This window comes from Chiloscyllium punctatum, chromosome 30, assembly GCF_047496795.1.
Source record: "Chiloscyllium punctatum isolate Juve2018m chromosome 30, sChiPun1.3, whole genome shotgun sequence".
Lineage (NCBI taxonomy): Eukaryota > Metazoa > Chordata > Chondrichthyes > Orectolobiformes > Hemiscylliidae > Chiloscyllium > Chiloscyllium punctatum.
The window spans coordinates 45591814-45606149 of NC_092768.1; the positions used below are offsets into that span (position 1 = coordinate 45591814).

The following is a 14336-nucleotide window of genomic DNA, read 5'->3' on the forward strand; positions in this document are numbered from 1 at the left end:
TCACAAGCCAAGATAATAACCAAGTTCTCATTCTCAAACTGCACAACTTCATTCTGTTGTATTAATGCTCTGGATACAAGCACAACTGGTTGTCCTTACAGCAATGGGATTGCTCCAAGTCCATTTTCACTAACAACACACTGCAGAGTAAGATCATAACACCTCAGTGGTGGAAGGGGGTCTTGTGGTGCAGTGCCAATGTCCCTACTTCTGGACCAGAAGATCTGAGTTCAAAATTTCACCTGCTTCGGAGATGTGTCATGACATGTCTGAACTGGTTAATATAAAAATAACTACCTCAGCACTGCTTTTGACATCACAGGTTATCTGATGCAAGTGAAAGCTACTTCTTTTTCTGTGCCCTAACAAACATCCTGTGCAGTGAGCTTGTAAAGAGATTCAAGCTCCTAGTCTCTGGGCAGGTTCACTGATGTTCCAGGACATCTCACTACAGTGTGATGGATTTTTTAGCGGAACACATCCTGATAGAATTTCTCCTGTGCGTATTGATGGAGCAGGAGATAAGTTGATTGTGTGAAAGCTTTGTCACAAACATCACCTAAAGAGATTTGTCCTATGTGAATCCTGTAGTGTCTCAGGAAGGTATAAAATATCGCATCAGCTTTGTTACAAACCTTGCACATGAATTTTTTTACATCTATGTGTGGATCCTCTGGTGGAGCAAGAGTTTTGAAGAGCCTGAGAATGATTTGTCACACACCTCATACTTAAGTAGATTCTCCCCTGTGTGAATACATTGGTGTACATGGAGGTTTGATGATTGCGAAAATGACTTGTTACATATCTCTCACGTAAATGGTTTCTCCCCAGTGTGAATTCGTTGGTGTACACGGAGACCTGTTAAATCCAAAAATAATTTGTCACATGTCTTACACATGAATGGCTTCTCCCCTGTGTGGATCCTCTGATGGAGCAGGAGGTTCCATGACCTCGAGAATAATATATCACACAATTTTCACACAAAGGGTTTCCTCCCCAGTGTGAGTGCGTTGATGCCTGCAGAGATTCAATGACTCTGGAAATGACTTGTCACACACCTCACACCTGAATGGTTTCTCCCCTGCGTGCACCTTCCGATGCAGCAGGAGTTTCGATGACTGCAGAAATGATTTGTCACATGCCTTGCACTTAAACAGCTTCTCCCCATATGGATGCATTCATGTGTACAGAGGTACCCTGCCTGTGAAAATGATTTGTCACACACATTGCATGTGAATGGCAACTCCCCAGTATGAATGTATTGATGTTTGTGCAGGGTTGATGAATTTGAGAATGGTTTATTACATATCTCACACATGAATGGTTTCTCCCCTGTATGAATACGCTGGTGAACGCAAAAATGTGATAACTGCAAGAATGATTTGTCACATACATCACAAGTGAATGGTCTCTCTCCTGCGTAGATGCACTGGTGTGTGCGAAGATGTGATGCATTTGCAAATGATTTTCCACACTTCACCACTGATTGATTTCTCCCCTGTGTGAACATGTTGGTATGTGCAGAGGTGTGATGATTGCGAGAATGATTTAAGGCACACCTCACATGTGAATGGCTTCTCCCCTGTGTGAATCAGTTGGTGTACAAGGAGAACTGATGATTTTGAGAATGATTTATTTCGCATCTTGCATGTAAATGGTTTCTCCCCTGTATGAATGTATCTATGATTCACCAGGCTTGATGACTGTGCAAAGTCTTTTTTGCACACCTCATATGTGAACCATTTCACCCCAGTATGAATGCATTGATGACTCATGAGCATGATGAAATGTGCAAAGGCTGTCTCACATACATCACAATTAAATGCTTGCTCACCCATGAACCTGTTCTAGTGCTAATAGTTGCACCTCAAGTGCTAGGAGACTTTATGAACCTTCGGTACAATCCTTCTGTAAAACAGGAAAAGAAAACATGTTTCATTCCAATTCTGGCTTTCCTCCCATATTTATACCTTCACAGGAGGTAGCTGTATCCCATGGATCTGCTGCCCTTGTCCTTCTAAATATCTAAGGTGACAGGTTAGAAGGTGCTGACTAAGGTGCCATTAGTGAATTTCTGCAGTATCTTGCAACATCCTGCAAAGAAATATCGAAAACAGAATGAAATAGAGGTAGCTGATTTCTATTTCCTGCAACTGACAAGACCCATTTCATCCCCTGGATTTTTCCACCTGATGCTTTTTAAAAAACAATAATCCAATTGTGAATTAGTATATTTAATACTCTACTGTTAATTCTCTCTGTAAACAGAAGTATAAAGAGAACAAAGAACAATACTGCACATGAACAGGTCTCCAATCCTGCAAGAATACATTTTGCCCTTCCATACTAAAACTGTCTTCACTTACAGGATCTGTATCCCTCCACTCCCTTCCTATACCTGTATTCATCCATGTGCTTCTTGAAAGCTACTATTGTGTCTTCTTCTACCACCTCCTCTGGCAGTGCAGTCTAGACACTTGCCACCCTTCATGTGAAAAACTTGCCTCACACATCTCTTTTAAATTACGCTCCCCACATCTTGAATCTGTGTATCCTAATAATTGACTCCTCTACTCTGGGAAAAAGCCTCATACTTTTCACTCTATCCATGCCATTCAGAATGCTATAAACTTCTATCAGATCGCCTCTTAACCTCCTGCATTTCAGTGAAAACAACCCAGTCTGTCCAACCTTTTTTCATAGCTAAAATCCCCCATACCAGGCAACATCCTGGTAAACCTTTTCCATACCCTCGCTAAAGCCTCCACATCTTTCTGGTAGTGTAGTGAATAGAACTGTGTGTAATATTCCAAGTGTGGTATAACTAAAGTTCCATTAAGCTGCAGTATAACTTGCCTATCCTTATACAGTATTCAATATTCCTTCCAATGAAGGCAAAAATGCCATAGGTCTTTTTTAAGCCATCTTACTTACCTATGCTGCCACCTTCAGTGATGTGTGGACCTGCATACCCAAATCCCTCTGCATATAAATATTCCTAAGGGTTCTGCTATTCACTGTATAATTTCTACCTATACCTGACCTTCCAAAATGCATCACCTCACATTTGTCTGGATTAAGCTCCATCTACCATTTTTCTGCCCAAACTTCCAACTGATCTATATACTGCTGTATCCTCTAACAATCTTTTTCACTATCCATAACTCCAACAATCTTTGTATCATCCACAAACCTACTAATTAGACCAGCCACATTTTGCTCCAAATCATTTATGGAGCAGAGGTGGGAGTGTGGTGCTAGAAAAGCACAGCAGGTCAGGCAGCATCTGAGGAGCAGGAAAATCAGGACTTTTGCTTGAAATGTCGATTTTCCTGCTCCTCAGATGCTGCTTGACCTGCTGTGCTTTTCCAGCACCACACTCTCGACTCTAATCTCCAGCATCTGCAGTCCTCACTTTCGCCACAAATAGCAGAGGTCCCAACACTGATCCCTGTGGAACACTACTAGTCACAACCCTCCATTCCGAAAAAAAAATCTTCCACCACTACCCTCTGTGTCCTATGACCAAGCCAGTTCTGTACGCATCTTGCCAGCTCACCCCGATACCATGTGACTTCACTTTTGTACCAGTCTACCATGAAGGACCGTGTCAAAGGCTGTTCCTAAAGTCCATGTTGACACTATCAACTACTTTTCCCTCATCAATCATCATAATTACCTCCTCAAAAACTAGATCAAGGACCTCCCCCACACAAAATCATGCTGTCTATTGCAAAAAAGTCCATTTGCTTCTAAACGTGCATAAATCTTATCCCTGAGAATCTTTTCCAATAATTTCCCCATCTCCAACATGAAGCTCACAGGCCTGTAATTTCCTGGGTTATCCCTGCTACCCTTTTCAAACAATGGGTCAATATTGGCTATTTTCCAGTCCCCTGGGACCTCATCTGTGGCCAAAAAGGATACAAAAATGTCTGTCAATGCTCCAGCAATTTGTTCTCCTGCCCCCCTCAATAATCTGGGATAGATCTCATCAGGACCCAGCGACTCATCCACCTTAATACTTTTTAAGATGCACAACCCTCTTTCTTTTTAATAGCAACTTAGGTTAGAAATTCAACAGTTCCTTTCCTGAGATTACCCTCCACAAGTTCCTTCTTTTTGGTGAATACTGATACAAAGCATTCTCTTAGGACCTCACTACCTCTTCTGGCTCCAAACGTAGATTGCTTCCTTTGTCATTGAGCGGGCCAACCCTTTCCCTGGCTACCCTCTTGCTTTTTATATATATATATGCCTTAGGATTCTCCTTAATCCTGTTTGCTAATGACTTTTCATGAACCCTTTTAGCCCTTCCAATTCCATGTTTAAGTTCCTTCCTACTTTCCTTATATACTTCAAGGGCTCTGTCAGTTCCCATCCTCCTATACCTTTCCTATGCTTCCTTTTTTTTTGACCAAGGTCATAACATCCCAGGTTGTCCAAGGTTCACATAACATGCCAGACCTATCCTTCATTCTCGCAAGAATGTGCTACTCCTCTACTCTTATCAACTGCCATTTGCAATATTTCCACTGTTCGATATGGACTTACCCTCAAACAGCCATCTCCAGTCAATATTCTTCAATTCCTGCCATAGCAACACGACGTTTGGAGGAAGAGCGCCTCATCTTCCGCCTAGGAACCCTCCAACCACAAGGGATGAACTCAGATTTCTCCAGTTTCCTCATTTCCCCTCCCCCCACCTTGTCTCTTGTCAGCCCAAGGCTGGATATTGTCCAAGACTTGCTGCAAATGAACACAGACTGCTTCCATATCTGAGGAGTCATCTGAACATGTATAATCCTTCGCAAACAATCCCATTTTGTTTTTGTACAAATTAAATGCAGGACTAGGTCACTCAATTCCTCAAGCCAAGTCTGCCAATCAAGAAGATCACAACTGATCTGGTTACTCCACAGTCCTGCCTACCTTTCACCTCCTTATTTATCAAGAATCTAAAAATCTTTGACTTAAAAACAATCAAAGAAAATGCTTCTACCACCTTTTGATGAAGAGCGTTCCAAAGATTTAAGAAAGTAAAACTTTCTGCTATCTTTGTTTTAAATTGGCAACCTTTTATTTTTAAACAGTGAGACTTAGGTCGAAATTTTCCCTTAACATGAAATATTCTGTCCACATTCAATCTCTCAAGACTCCTCAGGATCTTACATGTTTCATTCATGTCACCTCTTATTTTTCTAAACTTCAATGGACACAGGCCTAGCCTTTTCATATTTCCTCTTCGGACAACACACGAATTTCTATTAGGCTAGTAAACCTTTGCTGCACTACTTCCAACACATTTATACCTTTCCTTAAATAAGGAGACTGATTCTGCGCACAATACTCCAGTTGTGATCTCACCAAAGCCCTGTCAAACTGACGCATTATCTCCCTACTTTTATATTCAGAGAACATTACAGCACACTACAGGTCCTTCGGCCCTCAATGTTGCACAACCTGTGGAACCAATCTGAATCCCATCTATCCTACACCAATCCAGTTTCACCCATATGTTTATCCAATGACCATTTAAATGCCCTTAAAGCTGGTGAGTTACTCCTGTTGCAGGCAGTGCATTCTGCGCCCCTACTACTCTCTGAATAAAGAAACTACTTCTGACATCTGTCCTATATCTATCACCCCCTCAATTTCAAGCTACATCTTCTCATGATAGCCATCACCATCCGAGGAAAAAGGATCTCACTATCCACCCTATCTGACCCTCTGATTATCTCATATGTCTCAATTAAGTCACCTCTCACCCTCCCTCCCTCTAACGAAAACAGCCTCAAGACCCTCAGCTTTTCCTCATAAGACCTTCCCTCCAAACCAGGCAACATCCTAGTAAGTCTCCTCTGAACCCTTTCCAGAGTTTCCACATCCTTCCTACAATGCAGTATTCAGAACTGCACACGAAACTCCCAAGTGCAGCCACACCAGAGTTTTGTACAGCTGCAGCATGATCTTGTGGCTCCAAAACTCAATCCCTCCACCAATAAAAGCTGACACACCGTATGCCTTCTTAACAATCCTAACAACCTGGGTGGTAACTTTCAGGGATCTATGTACATGGACACCGAGATGTCTCTGCTCATCTGCACTACCAAGAATCTTACTATTAGCCCAGTACTCTTTATTCCTGTTGCTCGTTCCAAAGTGAATCACCTCCAACTTTTCTGCATTAAACTCCATTTGCTGCCTCGCAGTCCAGCTCTGCAGCTTATCTATGTCCCTCTGTAACCTGCAACATCCTTCTGCACTATCCACAACTCCACCGACCTTAGTGTCATCCGCAAATTTACTAACCCATCCTTCTACATCCTTATCTTTTATAAAAATGACAAATTGCAGTTTGTCAAAAACAATGGGCAACATAGTGGCTCAGTGGTTAGCACTGCTGCCTCAAAGCACAGGGTCCCAGGTTCAATTCCAGCCTCAGGCGACTGTCTGTGTAGAGTTTGCACATTCTCCCCATGTCTGCATGGGTTTCCTCTGAGTGCTCCGGTTTCCTCCCACCATCCAAAGATGTGCAGTTCAAGTGAATTGGCCATGCTAAATTGCTCATAGTGTTAGCTGCATTAGTCAGAGGGAAATGGGTTAGTGTGGACTTGTTGGGCCGAAGGGCCTGATTCCATGCTGTAGGGAATCTAACCAGTGGTCCCAAAACATATCCTTACGGTACACCACTAGTAACTGAACTCCATCAACCACCACCCTCTGTCTTCTTTCAACTCACCAATTTCTGATCCAAACCTCTAAATCACCCTCAATTCCATGCCTCCATATTTTGTGCAATCGTCTGCCATGTGGAACCTTATCAAACACCTTATTGAAATCCATATACACCACATCAACTACTTTACTCTCATCCACCTGTTTGATCGCCATCTCAAAGAACTCAATGAGGTTTGTGAGGCATGACCTACCCTTCACAAAGCCATGTTGACTATCCCTAATCAACTTATTCCTATAAATCCTCTCTCGTATAACCTTTTCCAACACTTTACCCATAACTAAAGTCAGGCTGACTGGTCTATAATTACCAGGGTTGACTCTACTCCCCTTCTTGAACAAGAGGACAACATTTGCTTCCTCTAGTCTTCTGGCACTATTCCTGTAGACAATGACGACATAATAATCAAAGTCAAAGGCTCTGCAATTCTCATCCCTGGCTTCCCAGAGAATCCTAGGAGAAATAGCATCTGGCCTAGGGGACTTATCTATTTTTACACATTGCACAATTGCTAACACCTCCTCCTTGTGTACCTCAATCCCGTCTAATCTAGTCGACAGTATCTTAGTATTCTCAACAACAGGAGAATACTGACGAAAAATATTCATTTAGTGCTTCCCCTATCTGCTCGGACTCCACGCACATCTTCCCAATACTATTCTTGGCTGGCCCTAATCTTTCTCTAGTCATTCTTTTATTCCTGATATACCTCAAGAAATCTTTAAGGTTTTCCTTGATCCTACCTACCAATGTTTTCTCATGTCCCCTCGTGGCTCTTCTGAGCCCTCTCTTTAGGTCTTTCCCGGCTAACTTGTAACTCTCAAGCACCCTAACTGAGCCTTCACGTTTCATCCTAAACAAGCCTTCTTCTTCTTGACAAGAGATTCAACTTCTTTAGTAAACCACTGATCCCTCTCTCAACCACTTCCTCCCTGGCTGACAGGTACATACTAATCAAATACATGCAGTAGCTGTTCCTTGAATAAGCTCCACATTTCAATTGTGCCCGTACCCTGCAGTTTCCTTCCCCATCCTATGCATCCTAAATCTTGCCGAATTGCATCATAATTGCCTTCTGCCCCCCCCCAGCAATAACTCTTGCCCTGCATATACCTATTCCTTTCCATTGCTAAAGTAAACATAACCAAATTGTGGTCTCTATCATCAAAGTGCTCATCTACCTCCAAATCTAACACCTGGCCAGGTTCATTACCCAATGCCAAATCCAATGTGGCTTCACCCCGTGTTGGCTTGTCTACATATTGTGACAGGAAACCATCCTGCACACACTGGACAAAAACTGACCCATCTAAAGTATTCGAACTATAGTATTTCCAGGCAATATTTGGAAAATTAAAGATCCCCATAATAACTACCCTGTTACTCTCGCTCCTATCCAGAATTATCTTTGCTATCCTTTCCTCTACATCTCTGGAACTATTCGGAGGCATATAGAAAACTCCCAACAGGATGACCTCTCCTTTCCTGTTTCTAACCTCAGCCTATACTAACTCAGTAGATGAGTCCTCAGATGTTCTTTCTGCTACCATAATATTGCCCTTGACTAACAATGACACACACATCTTCCCCTCTTTTACCATCTTCTCTGTTCTTACTGAGACATCTAAATCCCAGAACGTGCAACAACCATTCCTGACCCTGCTCTATCCATGTCTTCAAAATGACCACAATATCGAAGTTCCAGGTCCCAACCAATACTGCAAGTTCACCCATCTTATTCCGGATGCTCCTGCTGTTGAAGTAGACACACTTCAAACAACCTTTGTGTTTGCCAGTGAACTCATGCGACCTTGAAACCATATTTCTGACCTCACTATTCTCAACCTCCTGGACACTGGAGCTACAATTTAGGTTCCCATTTCCCTGCTGAATTAGTTTAAACCCTCCTGAATAGCATTAGTAAATTTCCCCCCAGGATATTGGTACCCCTGTGGTTCAGATGCAGACCATCCTGTTTGTAGAGGTTCGACATACCCCAGAATGAGCCCAGTGTCCAAAACCCTCCCTTATGCACCATCCCTATAGCCACATGTTCAACTCCTCTCTCTCTCTCTCTCTCTCTCTCTCCGTATTCCTGGCCTCGCTAGTAAGTGGCATGGGCAACAAACCAGAGATAACAACTTTGGATAAAAGCAAATTACTGCAGATGCTGGAATCTGAAACCAAAAGAGAAAATTCTGGAACATCTCAGCATGTCTGGCAGCATCTGTAAGGAGAGAAAAGAGCTGATGTTTCGAGTCTAACTGACCCTTTGTCAAAGCTCTGTTTGTTCTAGCACTAAGTTTCCACTCTAGCTTCCTGATTTTCTGCCTTATATCCTGATCCCTTTCCTATCTATGTGGACCACAACTTGGGTCTGCTCCCCCTCCCCCTCAAGGATCCCAAAAACATGATCCAAGACATCATGAACCCTGGCACCTGGAAGGCAACAGACCAACCTTCTGTCTGTCTTGTTTCCACAAAGCCTCCTATCTGTCCTGCTAACGATGGAGTCCCGTATGACTAATGCTCTGCACTTCTCCCACCTTCCCTTCTGAGCAACAGGGACAGACTTTGCCAGAGTCATGGCTTGCCCCTGGTAAGTCATCCCTCCCCCACAGCATCCAAAACTGCCGGTTCCTTTTCTGTCCCCTGACTGTAACCCATCTGCCTCTTTCTTGTACCTGAGGTGTGACTACCTCCCTGTAACTCCTCTCAATAACCCCCCCCTCCGCCTCTTGAATGATCCAAACTTCATTCAACTCCAGCTCCAGTTCCCTAACGCGGTTTTCAGGGATCTGGAGTTGGGTACACTCCCCACAGAAGATGTCAGCAGGGACACTGGTGGTGATGTTTACCTCCCACATTCTGCAGGAGGAACATTCAACAGCCCTAACTGCCATTCCCAGTGTTCTAAATTCCCAAAGAGACTGTAGAAAAATAAAGAATTTTTTAAAAACTAGTTACCTTACCAATCTGGCACACCTTACTTTTTGGTTAGAGGATGGGTGGGAGACATTACTGAAGTAATGTTTCGGTTAACGCAACCACCCAAATATATTACTTCACTTACTCAGCAGTCCCGTGTCTGCTCCTCTTGCAATAAATGAGACCATTCTATTAACTTTTCTAAGTACTTGCTGTATCTGCAGAGAAAGTGAGAACCACAGATGCTGGAGAGTCAGAGTCAAAACGTGTGGTGATGAAATAAAGCACTGCAGGTCAGGCAGCATCCAAGGAGCAGGACAGTTCACGTTTCGGGCATAAGCCCTTCATCAGGCTCATGCCTGAAATATCAACTCTCCTGCTCCTCGGATGCTGCTTGACCTGCTGTGCTTTCCTAGCACTGTACTTCTTGACTGTACTTACATACTAAGGTGAGACATGGTTATTGATGAAATAGTTGAAGTTGGCCGGACCAAGGATATTAACCTGAGGGACTCTTGCAGTAGTGCCAAGCAGTTGACTAAATCCAATAACTACAGTCTCTTCCTTTCTAAAAACAGGAAGTTTTGGAGAAGTTCAACAGGTCTGACAGCATCCTTGGATAGGGAAACAGAAATAACATTTTGAATTTGATATCCTTTTCAGTACAGTTCCAAAGAGGAGTCAATATTGGATGTGAAACATCCACTCTGTTTCTTTCTCCACAGATGATATCAGACCAGTTAGGTTTCTCCAGCACTTTCATAGAATCCCCCAGTGTGGAAATAGGCCATTCAGCCAACAAGTCCTCACTGACCCTCTGAAAAGCATCCCACCCTATTCCTGCAATCTTGCACCTTCCATGGCCAATCCACCTAACCTGCACATTTTTGGAATGTGGGAGGAAACCGGAGCACCTGAAGGAAATTCATGCAGATACAGGGCGAATGTTCAAACTCCACACAGACAGTCACCCGAGGCTGGAACTGAACCTAGCTCCCTGGCGATATGAGGCAGCAGTGCTAAACACTGAGCTATCGTGCCATCCTTTTCACTTTGTATTTCAGATTTCCAGCATGCATAGGATTTTATTCCTACCATTTCCCTTCTGTTAGGTATGACTCCAACAAGTGGAGAATCCTTGCCCAATTTCTATTTACTTCAGTTTTGCTACTGCCATTTTTAATGCTACAATGTCAAATGTCATTACAGAGCAGCCGTTCTCAGCTCACCACTGGAGTTAAGCTCTTCTATCCATGTTCGGACAAGAAGACTAAAGAGACTATCCCACAGTGAATGCCAGTCTGCTATTCTCTTGAATGTGGGATCAGATCCAAATTCTTCCTTTTTCTTCACTTGACTATTATGCTACCATTCCCCTCCCAACTAGTGAATGAAAACTTCACCATATTCAGCATCACTATGGAAGTAAACTAAGGACGGATCCCAAAACTGGGTGTGAATGAAGTGCAGTGAGCCATCAGCAGCAGCAGAATTGTATTCCATCACAATAGCACAGCCCAGCACAGTACAGCCCTCATCCATGATTATCATCGAGCTTGTATATAAATTGGTCAGGAGCAGCACTGGCGATACTTTAGAGTCAAGGTTTGAACACAGTATATATCTTACAGGGGGCTACATGCAGAGTAAATACCAGTGGAACAGGTAATAAGCAAAGCTAAACAGCCCCACAACCAGCAGTTCGGAGCAAAGCTCCGTCATCCTACCATATCTTATTGTACACCAGTCAAATTAATAGGAGAAGTGGGTAGCCAAAAACATGGAGTGGATGATCAAACCTAGACTCTTCTTGAGGAATTGGGAAAACCTCTGCCCAGCCCAGTCTAATTCTCCGGACTATCAAAAAGGCTCAAGTCAGAAGTATGTTGAGTTTGTAAGGTTAGGTTTAAACCAGCTTGGTAATTTAAACTGAAATAGAATCATCTTTCAAAACCTACTAACTCTGCAATGGAGTCCACAGTTTGGAAGATAACCCCACTGTTTAAGGAGGGGCAACAGAGAAATACAGTCTATTGGCCTGACTTCAGAAGTAGGGATAATACTAGAATCTAATGTAAACGGTGTGACTCTTGGATAATTAGAAAAATAATTTATTTATTGGGCTGAGTCAACATTAATTCACGAAACTGAAATCATGCTTGACAAACCTGCTTAAGGTTTTTGAGGATATTACTGGCGGATAACTATAGGGTAACTAGCAAATGTGACGCATTTGGATTTTCAGAAGGCTTTTGATGACGTTCCACAGAGGCTGTTAGGAAACAAAATTAATGTACTTTGTTGTGGGCATAACATACTTGTTAAACTTGGAGGGAGTCAGTTACCTTATTTGGCTGGTTTACAATGTGGAGTAAGACCATCATAGAGTCATAGAGATGTACAGCATGGAAACAGACTTTTCGGTCCAACTCATCCATGCCGACCAGATATCCCAACCCAATCTAGTCCCACCTGCCAGCACCCGACCCATATCCCTCCAAACTCCTTCTATTCATATACCCATCCAAATGCCTTTTAAATATTTCAATTGTACTAGCCTCCACCACTTCCTCTGGCAGCTCATTCCATACACCGTCTGGGTTCAATTTCTGCACTAGCTGAGGTTACCATGAAGGACTCTCCTCAACTTCTCCCTTCTTCTGAAGCTGGGTGAACCTAATGTTAAACCACTACCAGTCATCTTCGAGAGTGTGGTGCTGGAAAAGTACAGCAGGCCAGACAGCATCTGAGGAGCAGGAGAATCGATGATTCCCCCTGAAGGGCTTATGCCCGAAATGTTGACTCTGCTGCTTCTCAGATGCTGCCTGACTGGCTGTGCTTTTCCAGCACTACACTCTGGATTCTGATCTCTAGCATTTGCAGCCCTCAATTTCTCCCATTACCAGTCATCACTCTACTGAGATGGTCCAGCAGGACTATGGCAACTCTACCTCTTTTTAAAATATATTTACAAAAGTTGAGGATTGGTTAACAGCCAGAAAGTAGACAGCAGGAATACATGGATTATTTTCAGCTCAGTATGCTGTGACCGGACTGCGATAATCAATGCTTTGGTCTCAGCTATTCACAATCTATATCAATGATTTAGATGTGGGATCCAAATACAAGTTTGCAAGTTATCCAAATCTTGTTGAAAATATGAGTTGAGAGGGGGATGCAAAGAAACGTAGGAAATTTGCACAGCTGATTGACTGAGCAAAAGCATGACAGATGGAATATAATGGATCAATGTAAGGGAATCGAATTGGAGGAATGGAGGTACAAATTAATTTTTAAATGAGAGATTGGAAAGTATTGATGTCATAAGTCATTGAAAGCTGGCATGTAGGTACACAAGCAATTCAGAAGGCAAAAAAATGCATTCGCTGTTATCAAAAGAGGATTTGAATAAAGGAACAAAGAAGTCTTGCTTCAATTGTATGAAACATTGATGAAACCACATTTGGAGCATTGTGTGTATTTCTGGTCCTCTTGCCTACAGAGGGATATACTTGCCAGAGGGAATGCAATGGAGGTTCACCAGACTGATACTTATGACAGTGGTATTGTCCTATAAGGAGGATTGAGGAAACTAGCCTGTATTCTCTGAAGTTCAGAAGAATGAGAGGCAATCTCAGACAGTTACAAAATTTTAAAGCGTAGACACAGCAGAAAGGATGTTTCCCTTGGTTGTGTGGCTCGAGCTGGGAGACATAGTCTCAATATAAAATGACAAGCCATTTAGGACAGAGATTATGAGAAACTTCTTCAAGCAAAGGATGTTGAGTGTTTGAAATTCTGTCACAGAGGGCTGTAGAGCTCCTTAATTGAGAATGTTTAAGACACAGATTGGTGGATTTTTAGTTACTAATAATATTATTGGAAGTGGGGGTGGTGCAGACATTTGGAATTGAGGTTAACGATAAGCCATCATCAAAAATGGCAGAGCAGAGGCTGAATGGTCAACTGTTACTCCTGTGTTCCTATGTTCTTAGTCTAGAACATGAGTTGATAGGAGTTGTTAAACCTCTGTCTGGCAAATACCCAATGGCCTGGTTACTGTGGCAGTAGGTTGGGACTTGGTGAGCAGAATGCAAAATTAACAAACCTGAGAACAAGACGAGTAGCTGGGTCTGATTGGACAGACTTTCTGTCTCCAAGTTAACAGAAAGAGGGAGAGAAAGAGAGACAGGTTTGAGAGAGAGAGAGACCAAGGACTACAGCCATTAGGGTCAGAAGAGAGGAGAGGATGTCATTTCTGCAGGCTGTCAGGCAGAATATGGGAGGGATCAACAGCCTCCGGTTGAAGAGGCACATCCTGTGATAATGTAAAGAATCCAGAAGATAACCCCAGCAAGGCTAAGGAAGGGATCACTGGACCGAGATTCGGTATTGACAGTCCATTCAGAACTCAGGAAACTCAGAAAAACAGCTAGATGTAAGTTTGCTCACTGAGCTGGAAGGTCCGTTTTCAGATGTTTTGTCACCATACTCAGTAGCATCATCAATGAGCCTCAATGATGATGTTGTCTAGTATGGTGGCGAAACATCTCAAAATTAACCTTCCAGCTCAGCAAGCAAACTTACATCCAGAATCTCAACAAAAGCTACAAATCTTCTCAAATCTCGCTATCAGAAAAACAGCTTTTGACAGCCATTCAAAGTAATG

The 14336-nt window shown here is 42.8% G+C and overlaps 1 protein-coding gene and 1 pseudogene across 4 annotated transcripts in view; both read right to left on the minus strand.

Moving 5' to 3' along the window:
- Window positions 1–14336, minus strand: part of LOC140455653 (uncharacterized) — a 35522-nt gene that overhangs the window by 20263 nt on the left and 923 nt on the right. The window contains exons 1-2 of one of the 4 annotated variants that reach the window (XM_072550644.1): window positions 1971–3260; window positions 722–858 (exon numbers count right to left, since the gene is read on the minus strand). The exons of 1 other annotated variant lie outside the window; for it this stretch is intronic. The gene's annotated coding sequence lies outside the window, so the exon portion shown is untranslated. Of the gene's footprint in view, window positions 1–721; window positions 859–1834; window positions 1855–1970; window positions 3261–14336 lie in introns of those variants that run through there. 2 more of the 4 variants (XM_072550641.1, XM_072550646.1) reach the window with 2 other exon arrangements.
- LOC140455656 (uncharacterized) lies at window positions 1009–1997 on the minus strand (annotated as a pseudogene).